Below are 16,775 nucleotides of genomic sequence, written 5' to 3' on the forward strand. Positions count from 1 at the left end.
TAGGATGTCCCCACTCAGTGCAACTGGGCACACTTTAAATTGCACTTCTATTTCATAGGAGAATGAGTCCACAGTCAAGGGGGATCAAGTTGCTGAAATGTGAAGACTCACACGTACAGATCAATGCACGGACTCACACTTATCCACAACTAAAGAAAACTAAGGAAACTAATAGAGGAACAATTTGCGGTGAAAAATAAGTTCCCATGAGCATGCATAAAAAGTTTCAAACTAGGTGTGAAAAATACAGGAAGCATTCTATGTTTAAAATGTGCTTCTTTCACAAAGTATTTGCTTCTCTGATGTTAAGCAACACAATAACTCTATGCCTTAAGTATTTGGTTACCAGATTTGACAATTAGCTCTATTTGTGAAATCAGATGAGTATGGAGTTAGAGTTAACCTTACATGAGGCCGTCACATTATACTCTAGTTAACAATGGGTCTCTGCATCCATGCTACAACTCCATCACATCGATGACCATCTGTGCATGCTAGAGACACACATTAGAGGACCAGCAGACTGGGTCTGAGACTTGCTGCTCAGGCCCACCTTCTGTATAGTTACCAAACTATGTTTTTACTGTAAAGGCCACACCACGAAGCAGGAAAGCCCTTAGCACCATCTAGTACTAATTCTGTATTACAAGGATAAAGTCCATCTGAACTCAAATTCTAAATGGTTAATGCTCCTGATACTTTTGTAAAGGAGCCGATATTCTAATACACTAAAACATCTATGTGTAAACATCAGGATACTCTATATGACTACAAAACACAAAATATAATTGTGAAACAGTTAGCCATGTAACTTATCCAGTAACTCTAACCTCCTGCAACTATCACACAGAAAACAAAACCTCACGCAGGCATACTTGAACATGCAAAAACCGAACATACCATGTCAGTACTGACACCCTTTTCCTATATTCTGTCACGGAGAGAGAGAAGCAAAAGAAGCAGCTGAAGATTATAATTTTCAAAAATGACAAACCACACAGAGTCATAATTCAAAAGCACGTGTCTTTCTAAACATTATGTTGACTTCTCAAAAAAATTACAATACCACACAGTAATCCAGAAGGCTGAGGGGACAAGGGGTTGCACTTATTCTTCTAGCAGATAATTATGTGTACATCATTACTGCTCTAGTCTTCGAACATGCATGACAGAAAGTGATACCATGACAGAGACCCACTGTACTGAAACAAAGTCTTAACTTTCTCTGTACTTCACTGCTGCCTTAAATTTGAAAGATCAGGGAGGGGCACGGGGAAATAAAAGAACTTACTTGCCGGTTTAAAGTTTCATCTTTGGCCCATGTAAGATCATGCAGCAAGTTTTCTTGACAAGGCTGCCTCCTGCACATTCCTTTCAAAAGCGGTGCTCATAATCTAGGTCCAAGACGATTTGTTCTCACGCCATACTTCTTGTTTCTGGGAGGCATTAATATCCAGTTTCACATCGTCAAGAAAATGTTACTAGAGATTAAAAAAAAAAAAGACAACACCTCAGCGTATTAACCCAGAAGGCATACTATCCTTCTCCCCGTTCTGAGATATAAGCCAACTGCCTTAGTTATCACAAGCAACTAACTCTAAGCTGCTAGCAGGAATCTGCCTGCCCTCTATCTGTCGCTATTAGCTCAGCATGTTGAGTCACTGGCACTGAAGCAACAGCAATTAGCTATCCTGCTCCAGCACTTGCAGGGAAGAGCTGAATGCGCTAACCCACACAGTGACTGGGGAGCTCTTTGCACCAATTAGTAGCAGGTGCTACATCCCGCTAGACAAATTGATGCCCCACTGATCATCGGTGTTGGCTGCTTTATTGTACTGTGTCCTGTCAGCCTGTCTGGTGATTCTCTGTTCTCTTTTGTGTGGTTATACTGTCTTACCTCATCAGTACTAAGAAGTTTAGCAGCTTACATTCAGTGACAGTATTATTGACAAGTCAAAATAATCTCTTAATCTCCTTTCAGATTTCTTTCTCTCTCTCTCTCTCCCCTTTAATTCCACCCTCTTATATCAAGCCCTCCACATCTTCATATCTTTTGGGCATAAGGAAACTTCACACATTCTATAGAAGCTAAAAAATTTTTTTCTAGGTTCTTATAGGCCCATATGACTCATTGACGGTGTTATACAGAAACATACTATAAGAAAAGATACAGCCTATTTCTTAAATATTGTGATATATGAGAACCTCACAACAACATTTTGCAAATGAACACATAAACCAGTGAAAGAACAGTTATTTGTTATCTAAATCAAGTATACCATTTCTTGCCTAGGATTTATGCAAGTTCATATCAAATTTTGCCCACATGTTCATCTGAGGCTCTGAGAAGGAAGAATCGAAAAATGAAAGCAATTTCAGAAGGGTGGTTGTGACAGAGCAAACAGCCTGAAGTTGGTTAAAAGTGACACGATGAAGAGTATACAGACAAAATCCAGCAATGTCTTCCTCATAGCTAAGGTGGATTATTTATCATAATATACTCATCCTACTTAAGAAAAAAAAAATAACACTCAATGCCTCTAGAGTATTGCCATATTTATACACATTCATTCTCAGAGAGTAACATCTCATTTAGTACAAAAGTCACTTATCTCGCAAGTTCAATTTGCCAGAGAGGGAAAAATTTTGAAGAATGTGTAAATAATCCAGGGTCAGTCAAATGTGTCATAAGTGTCAAGCAGTAAAATGTGTGCAGGTAAATCATAGATAAATATTAGGTGAACCCTTAGAACCTTCAGTCAGAACCTCGTTGCCCTTATTTTATATATAACTCAAACAAATGAAAGCATTTGCATCTTTCAAAACAAAGACTGGGGGACAGTGGTGAGAATTTATAGGAGACAGATGTATTTTATAGTTGTAAGAACTGATGTTCTAAAAGTTTAAACATTGATATTTTAATAAAGGTGCCTTTACCAATAAACATTTAAACAAAGTTGTGTATATTTAGTTTGAGAAGACTTTTTTTCACTTCAGGAAATAGCACACATATGGAATAGTCCATACATTGATATTGTTAGTTAAATAAAGTATCTGGCATTATGAAGACTGTCCCAGTAACAACAGGAATTATTAAACGTAATTTTTATTAAAGACAAAGTCAGCCTCATTTCTGATGATGTCCGATTATAATTTTGATGACACATCAGAATGATAGCTAGAATGCAGAAAATTTCATCCCTTCCTATGTTCTATGAGAAATTAGCTCATTATCAATTGAACTCTTGTAGATGACAATAGCTGCTTTTCTTTCTTTTTTAAAAGAAATCTCCATATTTAGATTTTGGGAAAATATATATTTAATAAGATGCAAAAAACCCTATATACTACAGGATAAGTATAGGTGAATTGTAGGGGACCAATATAAAAACACAATAAACAAAAGAGAAAAAGTCACTAAAAAATCTTGAGATAATTTCTGTTAAAAATATGGTGTATAGGGCTTCCCTGGTGGCGCAGTGGTTGAGGGTCCGCCTGCTGATGCAGGGCACACGGGTTCATGCCCCAGTCTGGGAGGATCCCACATGCCGCAGAGCAGCTGGACCCGTGAGACATGGCCGCTGAGCCTGCGCATCCGGAGCCTGTGCTCCGCAACGGGAGAGGCCACAACAGTGAGAGGCCTGCGTACCGCAAAAAAAAAAAAAAAAAAAAAAAGGTGTATAATACTCTAGACTTCTTTAGCTCTCTCTCCCCCACTTACATTTTAAAGCCAAATTGATTTTTGCTCTACAAACTACATTTCAACTTCCTTTTTCTTTTAACAAAATATCACGGACATTCTTTCTGTCAATAAATCTGGATTTAAATGATTGTTATTATGTTTCATTATATGTACATATATACAATTTACTTATCAAAATAGTTATATTTTGACATTTAGGTAGTTTCTAATTTTAATATATTTGTAGAAATATATTTTATTCTATTCTAGTTATCAGCATAACTTTCTAGGAATAGAAATAATTGGTCTAAGGGAGTTGATCTTTCATTATTATCAAATAAACTCACAGATGACATTTGATGATTTTTGGTGTGTATCTTAGTATCCCTAATAACATAAGTTCCATAACGGCAGGGCCGTTTTAACTTATCTTTGTATGCCTTACTACCTGTAGCCAAGAGTCTCACATATAAAGTAAATGTTTAATGAGTTGTTCTATTGACAAAGTACACACATACAGCTCCAATACCTCATTTGCGTAATATGCCCTTGAAATAAAACGATTTTAAACACTATAAAATACTCCTTCCATAATATGAAACTTCCCCCCTTTCATTACAAATTTTTTTTTTTTTTTTTTTTTTTTTTTTTTTGCGGTACGCGGGCCTCTCACTGTTGTGGCCTCTCGCATTGCGGAGCACAGGCTCCGGACGCACAGGCTCAATGGCCATGGCTCACAGGCCCAGCCACTCCGTGGCATGTGGGATCCTCCCGGACCGGGGCACGAACCCGTGTCCCCTGAATCGGCAGGCGGACTCTCAACCACTGCGCCACTAGGGAAGCCCGAAGGAGGCATATTTTAAAAGGCCAGAAAAAATAATCTAGGACAAGCAAGAGAAGACCAGACAGAGCTCTCAAATTAGAGAACAAGAGAGTCTGTGAAAATTAAGACTGTGGGAGAGATCTACGTGGAAACAAGAATAATTATGGATTAGGCACCAGTTACTATCAGGAGAATCCAAAAAGGATAAAGAAAATATTTATACTTCAGATAAATATATTCTCACGGTTTAACTGTGATTTAGGATGAACCTCAGGATTAGAACACAACCATGGAAACATGTAACTCATTCAAAAGAGGGTATTTCCAGCAAAGTGGACCGAGTGGTACTAGGCTGTGTCAAGAACCTGAAACAGAGAAGCTGGGGGCTATGGGTTTGATTTCTGGCTCTGCTTGTTCTAGCTAGGCAAATAAGCTGACTTATTTAAGTCTCAATTAGGATCCTTATTTATAGTGAGCAAAAAATCACAGAGAATTATGTTACTAAAGAGTTTGCTATTCTCCTAAACACACTATGCTTTCTCATGCTTCTGTGATCATGTCTGTAATTTGGGAGACATATCAGAATGCATGTTAAGTGCTGGAGCTGGCCTGCAAGTGCCTGAGATCTAATGGTTATATGACCTTGAACTAATTCTTTAACCTCTATGAGAGTCTAATTTTTAATCTGGATATTAATATAGTAATAAAAACTACCCACACTTATTGCAATATTTAAACGTGACATATTTTTACAAATAAACAGTAAAGGAATATTATATATATTTGGCAATTTTTAACATAAATTTTTAACATAAAGTTTGATATGATTAGGTTATAGGTGCAAACAACAAAGAGCCAACGTACATAGACAAGTTCCAGATAAAGCAAACCCTTGTAATGCAAAGCTTTAAAGTTTCATTTTTATCATGTCACTATAGAATTTCAGTCCAGGAGGTCCTGTAATCAGTTATGTCATGTGTTCTAAGTTTCAATTTGCCTAAGGGTTATAGGGTGATTGTAAAATAAAGATTCCTGGGGAGACTCTGAATCAAAAAATCCGGAGTGGGCCTGGGAACGGCCAACTGAAGCTAAGTCTATGTCACGGTAGTACAGCAAGACCCATGGTTCACGACCCCAACTCAGGAGGTTCACAGTAATGCCACACAATGCTGTGGTCAAGCAGTTGTGCTTTGAAACTGACCCTAGGAACTGGAAACTCCATTCTGAAATTTACCAGTCAGTTGCTCTTCCTCAAGCTGCTTGATTTCTAAGCTTTAATTTTCTCATATGTAAAATAGTAACAGGATTAGTAATTGGAGATTAAATAGAATGTGCATATAAGGCATTATACAAGGATGTCTTGCATATATTGTGTGCATATAAAGCATAGAGGAAGTGCCCATTAAATGTTAATCATATAGTGATGAAAATCTTTCCTTGGAATAGGGAAAAGAAAAGAGTCTTAAAGGTTAAAGATATTTGGTTTTGATTCCTGGTTTGACACAACTTCCTGAGCTTCCATTTTACTATCTTTAACCAAGGTCATGGGTAAAGGTGCCTGAAGAGGAGTCATTTGAGGCAAAATTCAATGTGCTCAGTTTGTGAGCCCTTGTGTTCTGGTTTGGGGCTGTGTCTATCTAGAAGAGGCACATTTTTCTTCCCACAAAGGCAACACTGTGCTATCCACAGTCCATATGTACACAAAGGTGCCTTTTTAAAAATCTCATGGAGGTATTAGTGGGCTAGATATCCTGCTTGTGATGGAGTTATATGATCCAATATAATACAATATATAAAGTGCATAGCACAAAATCTAACAAAGATGTATTCTTCAAAGCATAGCAGTCAATGACACATATGTGAAACTGGTTTACTTTAAAGAAGAAATTGGTTACATTAGATGCTTTAGAAAGATTTTAAACATTGAAAACATTTTTAACATTTAAAAACATTTAAACATGAAAGCTTAGGATTTCATTTATTTTATAAAAGGGAAGAGTGTCATATATACAGTTAAGAAATGAATCATTAAGTATAAAGTCTATCAATAATAGGGAAGTGGATATGTAAATTACATTAAATAACTTTAAGGACAGTTATGCACCCCTTACAGTACTAATCATGAAATTTTTTTTAAAACAAACATGACAAAATGGCAAATATTTAAAGCTGAAGAAAAATAGTGTTCATACTGTCTTAAAGACTGTATACAAATGTATACTGGCAATATCATGGAGAATATAAATTTGATGACTATCACTGCAGAGACAGTGGTGGATTCCTCCCCACCCCCAGATCTCTTTCAATGTATTTTTATTTCTTAAATTCTTTCTTTAGCACCTCTTATTCTCATTCCCCCCCTTTCATAGATAACCATTTGAATATGTTTAACATGTATTTTTGTTTGTGCTTGTGCAAAAATGTATATATTGTGTGTTATTCTAAACCTTCATAAAACTAGTTCTTTAGCATTTTGTGACATTTTTCATGAAAATGAATTTTACACATTTTACAGAGCAATGGAATAGAAACACATAATGTTTTAGCTGTATGCCAAAAATCAGCTACATCCTACATACAGTTGTGAAGATTACCATAAACTTTCGTATTCATGCCAGTTCATCTGTGCACTGGTGTTTAATGAACAATAAAAAGCAAACAGCGGGTCAAAAATACAAATTTTATTTTCTGTAGTTAATTTTTGAAATCTTGACTTATTTTAACAATAGGTTTATATTATACCTACAAACAGTAGGCTTATAATACAAAGCTACTTCTCTTGTTATCAAGAGACTTAAAATGCTGCTTACTCCAATCACTATCTCTGGCAAATTTATACTAACTAAATAGAATGTTTCTTATGGGCTTTAGACTCCAGTCTGCTGGTAGGAAGAATTTCAGAGGATCTGATTTAAGTTAAGCAAACCAATACTAACCCATATATTACTCTCAAATATATCTCATTGAGAAAGCAAGACATAAGAGGATTTTTGTCTATCCTTCCAGAATGAGGACGGAGTCCTTGAGTCAATAGGAACCATGAAGTAAAGAAGTACAGAAGAGGCTTCCCTGGTGGCGCAGTGGTTGAGAGTCCGACTGCCGAAGGAGGGGAAACGGGTTCGTACCCTGGTCTGGGAAGATCCCACATCCCACATGCCGCGGAGCGGCTGGGTCCGTGAGCCATGGCCGCTGAGCCTGCGCGTCCGGAGCCTGTGCTCTGCAACGGGAGAGGCCACAACAGTGAGGCCCGCATACCGCAAAAAAAAAAAAAAGTAGAGAAGGCATTGTTTTTAACCCAGATTAAAGCCTTGCTCATTACAGGCAGTGTCTCACCAAGTTGCCTAGGATCAAGCCTTTCTCGGCTTGTTATTGTCAGTGGTCATTTAGAGTCGAGATTCAAAGCTGTTGGGTATAACTACGCAATAATACCTCAATCAGGGACCTGGGGCTGGAGAGTCATCTGCATTCACATTAATAAGTCTCTGTCGTAATTTCATGTAGAAGGACTTTATTTTTGATTCTGACACCTCTTTATTGTCAGGATTCAAGGCAGCTATAGTTAACACAGATTTTTTTTTACTATATATATATATATATATATATACACACACACACACACACACACACACACACATATATATATATATTTTAACCCAGCACTTGCCTGTTTTATAGTGACAGCTTGGGAAATAAGGGATGGCATGATCTTCATTTAATACTTAGCTATGCTGAGGTATCAAAACAGGCAGACTATTATTTAGAGGAGAAGTTTGGGGATATCATACAGTAGTTTGAGGGCAATATGAGAAGAATAAATAATTTTATAAACATGTAGTTGCATATGTACATATACAATGTGACTAAGTAAAATATGTGAAGATGCTGAACTATTCACACCATTTAAAAAAATTTGATTCTTAAAGAGTATTGAATTTACAATGAGAAATTTATCTGACAGATTTTGAAATACAGGAACTATTTTTAAGTTCAGATGAGATTAAACATTAAAAAGTCAAATTATTTATCTCTTTCATATAATCTAAAATCTTTTGACCTAGGAAAATAAAACTAAGAAGAAATATAGATAATAATTGTTATAAAATATTTTCTAAATCCCATGCTTAATCTTTAGCTATTTCATAGTTGCCTTAGGGATACTTTTTTTTTCCTAAAGAGAGAAATTTAGACCTTACAAAATAGTTTAATGAGTTTAAATATTTTAAAAAGTATCACTTATGCTACCTCTTCTCAATTCTAATTCTTATCTGCTGGATGTATTAGTTGCATGATTGTGCAACAAATCACAAATTAGCAGCTTAACACACATTTACTATCTCATAGTTTTGTGGGTCACAGATTCGAGTCAGGACTCCACAAAGCTGTAATCAAGGTTGTGATGGCTGGGCTGAGTTCTCTTCTGGAGGCTTGATTAAGAAAGAATCCATTTCCAAGCTCATTCAGGCGATTGCATTTGGTTGTGACTCTGTGACTGAGGGCCCAGGACCTAGCTTTACCTCTTACTGACCAATGGCTTGTGGTTGTGTTCAGGTGCTAGAGGCTGCTCATCGTTCTCTCTGTCTCGTGACCCTCCTCTTACTTTACAACATTGCTGTTTACTCCTTCAAGGCCAGCAGGAGAAGCTGTCCATGTGTACTAGGAAAACAAAATCTTACATCTCTCTTGTGACATAATCACAAACTTGGTATCCCACAACCTTTGCCATATTCCGTTGGTTATAGCAAGTTACAGGTTGCTTCCACATTCAAGGGGAGAGGATGATGCAGGACATAACACCAGGTGGCGGCGTCATGGGGCTATTTTACAAATCTGCCTTCCACACTGGATTAACTCCTGATGTATTTAATATATTCAGTTAGACACCAAATTATATCTATCTATGCATAAACAGGAATTTAATAAAGCTGAAGATTCTGAACAATCAAAAATTGTTTTCAATATGTTTGAAAGCGTTATAGAACTTTTTATATGTAAAATTACACATTATTTCATCACAGAAAAAAAATAATGATGAAACTCTCACTAAAGCTAAAAGCACTCTGATTAATTAGTTGACATACTTAAAACCAGAGCAGCTGAGGAAAATATTTCAAAAAATATACAAGAAAAAGTTTTAAAAATCTCAATATAACCTTAAGCTATATCCACCAGAGGTACTTAGTGATCACATATTGTAGGATAGTGCCTACTATGAATTGTACTTTTATATAAATTTCTAAAGATTGGGGACTTTTTTTTTATTAGTGTATAAAATAAAATTTGATCCAGTTTTGTGTTGTCTCCTGACTTTAATAAAAAAACCCAGGAAAGATTACCAAGAAAGTATCTTAGATTTCTTGACCCTAAAGCCTATTACTAAACACAGGTTTCATATATATATATATATATATATATATATATATATATATATATATATATATATATACAAGAGAAAGATATGTATATATGTACTATATAAATATAAACAAATATAGATATATTTTTTAATATATATTTTAAAATATGTTTATTTATATAAATGCACATATAAATACACACAGAGCTATTTAATAGGTAAATGGTGGAATTACTTTGGTCATTTAAAGCTTTCATTATTAGAATTAGGTGACGAAGAAAAACAAGTTTTATGAATCACCTTCATCACTCTGTTACATTGAGGACTTACAAAGAAATCTTCAACATAATATTTTGCTGGATTTAAAATGTCCTCAGTGATCTCTAATTCTAAAATCATAATTCTGAATTGTATACAAATTTACAATCCTCCTAGAACCCCAGTTTCAGCAAGTATTAGTTGGCACTTTCTCTACCAGACTCTAAATGCATTTTCAGATGAAATAAGACAAATCACCAATGTCTACCATAACTGAGACTTATATTACTTGACTTTTTGATTTATACTGGTTTCTCTTGACTCAATAATCACTATTGTAGTTCATTTCAAAGAGCAGAACATGGGAGACAAACTTCTCCCCAAAATTTGTAAATAAATTTATTCTGTCCTTCTCTGCCTCTTGCCTTTTTCTCCAAAAACATTCATAGACCAGTGTGTTGAAGGAAAGCTGCCATTCATTCAAAGCAGAAAGTACCTCTGCCAGGCTTTTCCATACAAAACCCGACACACAGAGGGAACACAGAGTCTGAGTTACTTAGGAGTGGAGCAGCCTTCTTCTTCACATGGCAGAGCAGATTGAAATGAGTTAAAAAGTGTGGGAGAGAGACAGGCATTTTGTTCACTTGCACTGTATCAACAAGTCAGTAGCCCAGGCAGTCTCATCTTGTAGCACCAACTGCCACCTCTTAGAGCCACCACCAGCACCTGGATCTTAAAGGATTATGGACAGTTGATTTATTTCTTGGCAATTATTCAAATCTCTCCAAAATGTATAGTCTTCCTTTCAACTCCATATCCTGCTGGAATGAAGGAATTTATAACTGCATTGTAGCTTCATTTAGAAGAGCTTCATAATTTCTAGAGCAACAGAATATCATGTCACATATTTTGGAACAAGGCCAAGTTCCATTCCAGACAAAAAGTGATATGACTGGGTAATTCTGCAGTTAGTGGAAACATGTAGAAATATAGAAGCAGGGATACTTTCCAAGATGTATATGCCTTTAAATATACTCATGTTCACTTTTATGTTGATTCAGCCCTAAAGAGAATTTAAGGGATTGAAAAACAAACAAATTGTATTAGAAAATACTAACACTGACAGCCTGAGAAATGATATTTTTCTCCCTGATTAGATGATAAAAACTGATACAAGTATGGCCATAGTAAAAAAAAAAAAGCATAAATTACACTGGGAAATACTCTGCACATTGTTAAGGTGGAATATTATTTGTAAGTCATTTGGCCACAGAGTCTCTTGCTCTAGCATGTTTGGCAAGCTGTTAGATTCTAGAACAGACAGAGAATGCTTCAATCTTAATCAAGTTTTTACCAACATTCTCTGTTAGTAACATGTTCCTAGATTTGTCTCTACTTAAACTGATAGGTGAAAATAAAATAAATATAAAATCTAATCTAACTTCATTGATTCCTTCTGTAATTTTCACACAATTCTGAATGAATTAATGAACGACAGTTCTGGGGAAGTTCATAAGGGACTTTCAAGCAATGAAAATATGTGAATGCTGCAATACTTAGTGTTGAATTGGTATGCAAAAGTGAACCAATTAATCACTGCTTACTAATGACCAAATAGCTAGATCCCCACACTGCCCCCTCCAATACTTAAATTGCAACTCAACTTGTCTTCAATTACCCAACATTCCTCCTGCTTGATTATCTCAGGTCCCCACTGTCCTTTCTTTTCTCCCATTATCCTACAGAACAAGTGGGTCTCCCACTCTGTGCTATGATAAATGCCAACGTAGTCAATAAGAAATTGTAAGCTCAGCAAACACAATTCAATAAAATTAGAGTGAGAATTCAGTCTTCTGTATAAAGGTATGGTTACTGGACACTATATTTACATAGTATTATCATTTCATTTTCAAAACTCTCATCTCTTAATCCAGAGATACTTTATCTGAAGAAGCAGTGTTGTACATTTATTTACTCAATATTGAGTGTCAACAGTGTGCCAGGCAAAGCTACAGGAAATGGCAACACAGTAGTAACTAAGACTGGCATGCACAAAGCATATGAAAGAGCAGATATTATCAAAATGTGTCTGGGTCACAGAAAGAGGAAAAGAAAAGAAGGGAATATGGTAGACAAGGAAGTTGATGATATTGTCAATTTGCTCAAGCCAGAATTCTCCCTTTGAATAGTTAGAACAAGTTGGGACAATTTTATAATCAATCACTTCTGCTGTTAGAGAGAAAATGTTAACTCCAACCATTAGTAGTTGTAAGACTTGAAAATATAGTTTGAGGGAAACAACTCATATTCAGAGCAGATATCTCTCTCAGTCTCAATCTGATCAAATATATAATATATACGTTTTCCACCGAAGAGTAATAATTTGTTGAAAGTTTTCTCAATCTGTGTGCTTTTACATAATCCCAAAATGCTCCACCCAAAAATGGACACTTAGGAACCTCTAGTCAATTTTCAAAAATGAATGATGAACACAGATATGGATTCCCTTCATTATCACTCCCAGGACCTCCTGTGAGAAAAAGATCTGTGTGCACTACTGAGACATAATAAGTCTCAGATCATCATCCTTCATCTCAGAAACATTATTGTTTTTATTATTTTTATTTCTCACTTCACATATCTGAGAATAAGTCCACCTCTAATCACAATTCTGTTACATGATCGAGAATCAGATTCCTACACATGTTAAAAATATATTTGATCAGCATTTGTCATTATTAGAAGAGGCTCATTAATACATATTCAACCAATCCCCCATTCTGAAGGAAATACATAATATATCACATGATTTATATATTAAAATATGCCATCATAAATCATATAATTTTATTAACTTTGTTGGCACCCAAATTTCTTGAATTGAGCCTAACATTTTCTTCTCTAATTTTACCTCCAACCAAGTCAAACAGCATCAAGGAAAATAATCAAGGGTCAGCCCCAGAATGACAATGAATACGTTTTGGAAACCTGTATTTTAATAAGGACATTAATATGAGAATATGCATGAGAGTTGATTTTCTTTTTGCACTGTTAACAGAAATTAGAATTGTAATAATATTACTAGAATTTGAATTTTAAACCAAACTAACTCCTGAATCAACTACGTTATTTTTTCAAAATGCAGGTCAATTAATTACTGAGAAAATAGATCTGGTTAATGTAAATTGTGGGTGATCTTCTACTTTAATAATTCTTTTTAATCCTAAAGACAATATAAAAATAGCCTGACCATTCTTAATAAGATTATAACTTTGTAGTGTAAGGCAATAAGGAATAGAAGATCAAAAAGAATCTGTAGTAATACATAAGCAGGGCTACTCAACTGTGCATCTACAGTTACAAGTTTGAAAGCTATTTTTTCTATAAAAATTTCCCTCACAGTTGCTCCATGTCTTTTTATTAATAAGTGGAATTTCTGAAATATACTGGAACTGTCAAACATAAAAATATATATAGAAAATGTGCAACATAAACAAATCTGAACATTTTCTCCAGAGATTTGTTTCTAATAACATTCTAACTTAATTAAATGAAATTATATTTTTACCTGAGAAACACTCATGGGGAGAAAAATCATATATATTGTCCAGGGGACAAAACATTGATGGGGTGTTTAATGTAGTTGATTTCATCAGCTAAAATCAACTAAAATTTGATTCTGAGATCCATCAACTGTGCAGTTCTGTTTTAACATTTGCTAGGTTGCCAATTTTTTTTGAAACTATGCATTCAGTAAGAACTCAGTGATAGCCACATGATTGAATTTTTAAAATTTATTGGTACTCAGAGTTATCTCAGTAAAAAATAACTAATCTTGATAGTTGTATGAGTTGAAAAAGATGAAAGCAATGAGCTGCTTTCAAAATGGTAGTTTCAGAAACCACGATCTCTTAGAATAGGATTTTTTTTTCAGTTTTAAAAAACTTCACCTCTAATCCTGTCTGGCATTTATAAACATACTTCAACAGACTCCAAATTGCTAAGGAAGCTTAACTATAAGTCCTTCTCCAAAGATGAAGTACATCTTCACAATTCTTAATTCATTAAGGCTGTAAGGTAGGTAACAAACAGAAATGATGAAAATGTTATGAGAACATCAGTTATAAAATATTTCCATAACACTGTCCCAAATATCAACAACTGTACTCGGCCAAGAAGAATATGTTTCCTCTCTCAATTTACAAATTCTCTCCCAATACCAAAATACCCAAAACAAACAAAAATATATGACAGGGCTTCGCTGGTGGCACAGTGGTTGAGAATCTGCCTGCTAATGCAGGGGACAGGGGTTCAGCCCTGGTCTGGGAGGATCCCACATGCCGCGGAGCAACTAGGCCCGTGAGCCACAACTACTGAGCCTGCACGTCTGGAGCCTGTGCTCCACAACAAGAGAGGCCACGATAGTGAGAGCCCGAGCACCACGATGAAGAGTGGCCCCCACTTGCCACAACTAGAGAAAGCCCTCACGCAGAAACGAAGACCTAACACAGCATAAATAATTTAATTAATAAACTCCTACCCCCAACATCTTCTTTAAAAAATATATATATGACAAAAAAAAATCGGTTTCTTCCAGCTATCACTCTCTCCTTCCTCTCCTTAAATATCAAAATTCTTTCAAGAAGATTGTCCTTACCTCCCACTTACTGCTCAAAGACTTGAATGTGGATTCCATGACCAACCAAACATCTCACTGTCTCTCAGAGGTGCCTTAGCCTTCAATCTTCCCTTTCCTTGCCCTTTCAATACTTTTCAGAACCTTTGACAATCTCTCTTACTAGAATCTATTCTCTTGGATTGCCAGAAAACACACTCTCCTGGTTTTCTCCTCTACCTGTGACTGTTACTTTTTAGTCTCTTTTAGTAGCTCTTCTTTCTCTAGTTTCTTTAAATTTTGAAAACACTTAGATTCTATCCTAGGCACTCTTGTCAATGTACTGAAGCTCACCCCACCATGCTCCCACAGGCCTCTGTTCCATTCTAGTAAATGATTTTACCAGTGAAGCAAATGACCCCCAAGTTTTCATCTCTAGTGCAGAACTCCCTTCTTATACACCATCTGCTTATTAGATGTCTCCATTTGGATGTGCCAAAAATTCAAAAGAAGTTTGAAATTCCTTCTCCACTATCTCTTACAATGTTCATGTGGTCCAGTGTTCTTCCTTTCCACAAAAGATACTCCCACTTACACATCTGTTTGAGTTGAAAATCTGAGAGCCATTCTTGATTCCTAATACTCTCTCACCTCACTTCCAAACACAAATACATTGTTAATTGTAACTCATAAGCATATCTCAAAACTATCCTTTATTCTCCATCTCAGCTACAGTAAAAATTATGACACTTTCATGCTCCTCCTATGCACCTTTCTGAACTGATGTACACTGATGCTAGTGTCAAAACACCAGCCATGCTTGTGCACATAATGTTTTCCAAAGGGAAATGAGAAACTTAGGTATTTTTCTGCCCTTTATGCAGGCAGCAAAAATGTGTTTTTAACTCAACAATCTATTTGGTCATTCCTGAGAAAATTTAAAAAGCCAAAGTAATTCATTTCTATTAGTCCAAAATTAATGAAATAAAAAATAAAACATGAAATTAATTATAAGTAAATCTGAATACCTCTGCATAGGGTAGACTTAAGCAAATCTGCTGTAGGACCAATGCTGCAATAAAAAATAGAATCAGAAATATACAGCAAAGGTCTAGAAATATTCCTTATATTGTTACAAAGGGATTCTTAAATAATGATGTCCCTGCCTCTACATGGCTTTACTGTAATCAAATGACAGAAAATGTAGTAATTTGATAGTTCTGAGCTACCCTGACCTTATAGGTCCCTCCTCCTACTTCCTGGGATGCAGTGCTACTCAAAGGAAGATCATATTTTTACTTTTATCTTAATATAAGTAAGCCATTCCTTCTGTGTATTCTTCCAATTAACTTGTTGCTTCCTCTGTACTTAACTAAAGCAAAAACAACCTAACCCTTGGCTATCATTCAGCCTTAGCTTTGAACCAGGCTTTGTTGTGATCTACCTCATTAAAATACTATTTAATATACTATGAAATTATATTAAAGTCCTAACAGTAAATATTTGGAATATGTTAAAAGGAACTTTCAGAAAAATAATCTAAGAATAAAATGTAATGAAACGTTGTTGTGTGAAAATATTCATAGTATACTACATTTAAAGAATAGTCTTAGAAGCTATAATAATAATGGCAGAGTTAGCTTGCATAGAACAATTACCATGAATCCTTTCAAGTAAATATTATCACTTCCCTTCTAAGAATGAGGAAATTCAGCCTTAATGATGCTAAGATAACTTCCTGGAATCACATGGCTTCTAAAAGGCAGAACAAGATAATCAATATGCCTGTCTCTATAACCCACATTCTTAATCATCTCTATCAATTGCTTCAATGTTAAAACAATACAAAATGAGTATTCATTTGTCAAAAAGGGAAAGATAAATCTCTTGGTCCAGCATATCACTTCAAAATTGCTGTCTTGGATCTTTACCAAGATAATTCTTCTATCAGTAAAATTAGGAGTGAAATAGTGCTAACATGAGACACTTATGGCAATTTCAATCAATTCATTTGCACTGAATCCATCTTACAATGAATTATACA

The 16,775-nt window shown here is 35.4% G+C and overlaps 1 protein-coding gene across 5 annotated transcripts in view; it reads right to left on the reverse strand.

Annotated features, from left to right (window-relative positions):
• Positions 1–16,775, reverse strand: part of PCDH15 (protocadherin related 15) — a 1,516,422-nt gene that overhangs the window by 820,751 nt on the left and 678,896 nt on the right. For 3 of the 5 annotated variants that reach the window (XM_067025124.1, XM_067025121.1, XM_067025122.1), the window contains one exon: positions 1,292–1,481. The gene's annotated coding sequence lies outside the window, so the exon portion shown is untranslated. Of the gene's footprint in view, positions 1–1,291; positions 1,634–16,775 lie in introns of those variants that run through there. The other 2 variants (XM_067025123.1, XM_067025125.1) reach the window with 1 other exon arrangement.

Source organism: Kogia breviceps, chromosome 2 (genome assembly GCF_026419965.1).
Source record: "Kogia breviceps isolate mKogBre1 chromosome 2, mKogBre1 haplotype 1, whole genome shotgun sequence".
NCBI lineage: Eukaryota > Metazoa > Chordata > Mammalia > Artiodactyla > Physeteridae > Kogia > Kogia breviceps.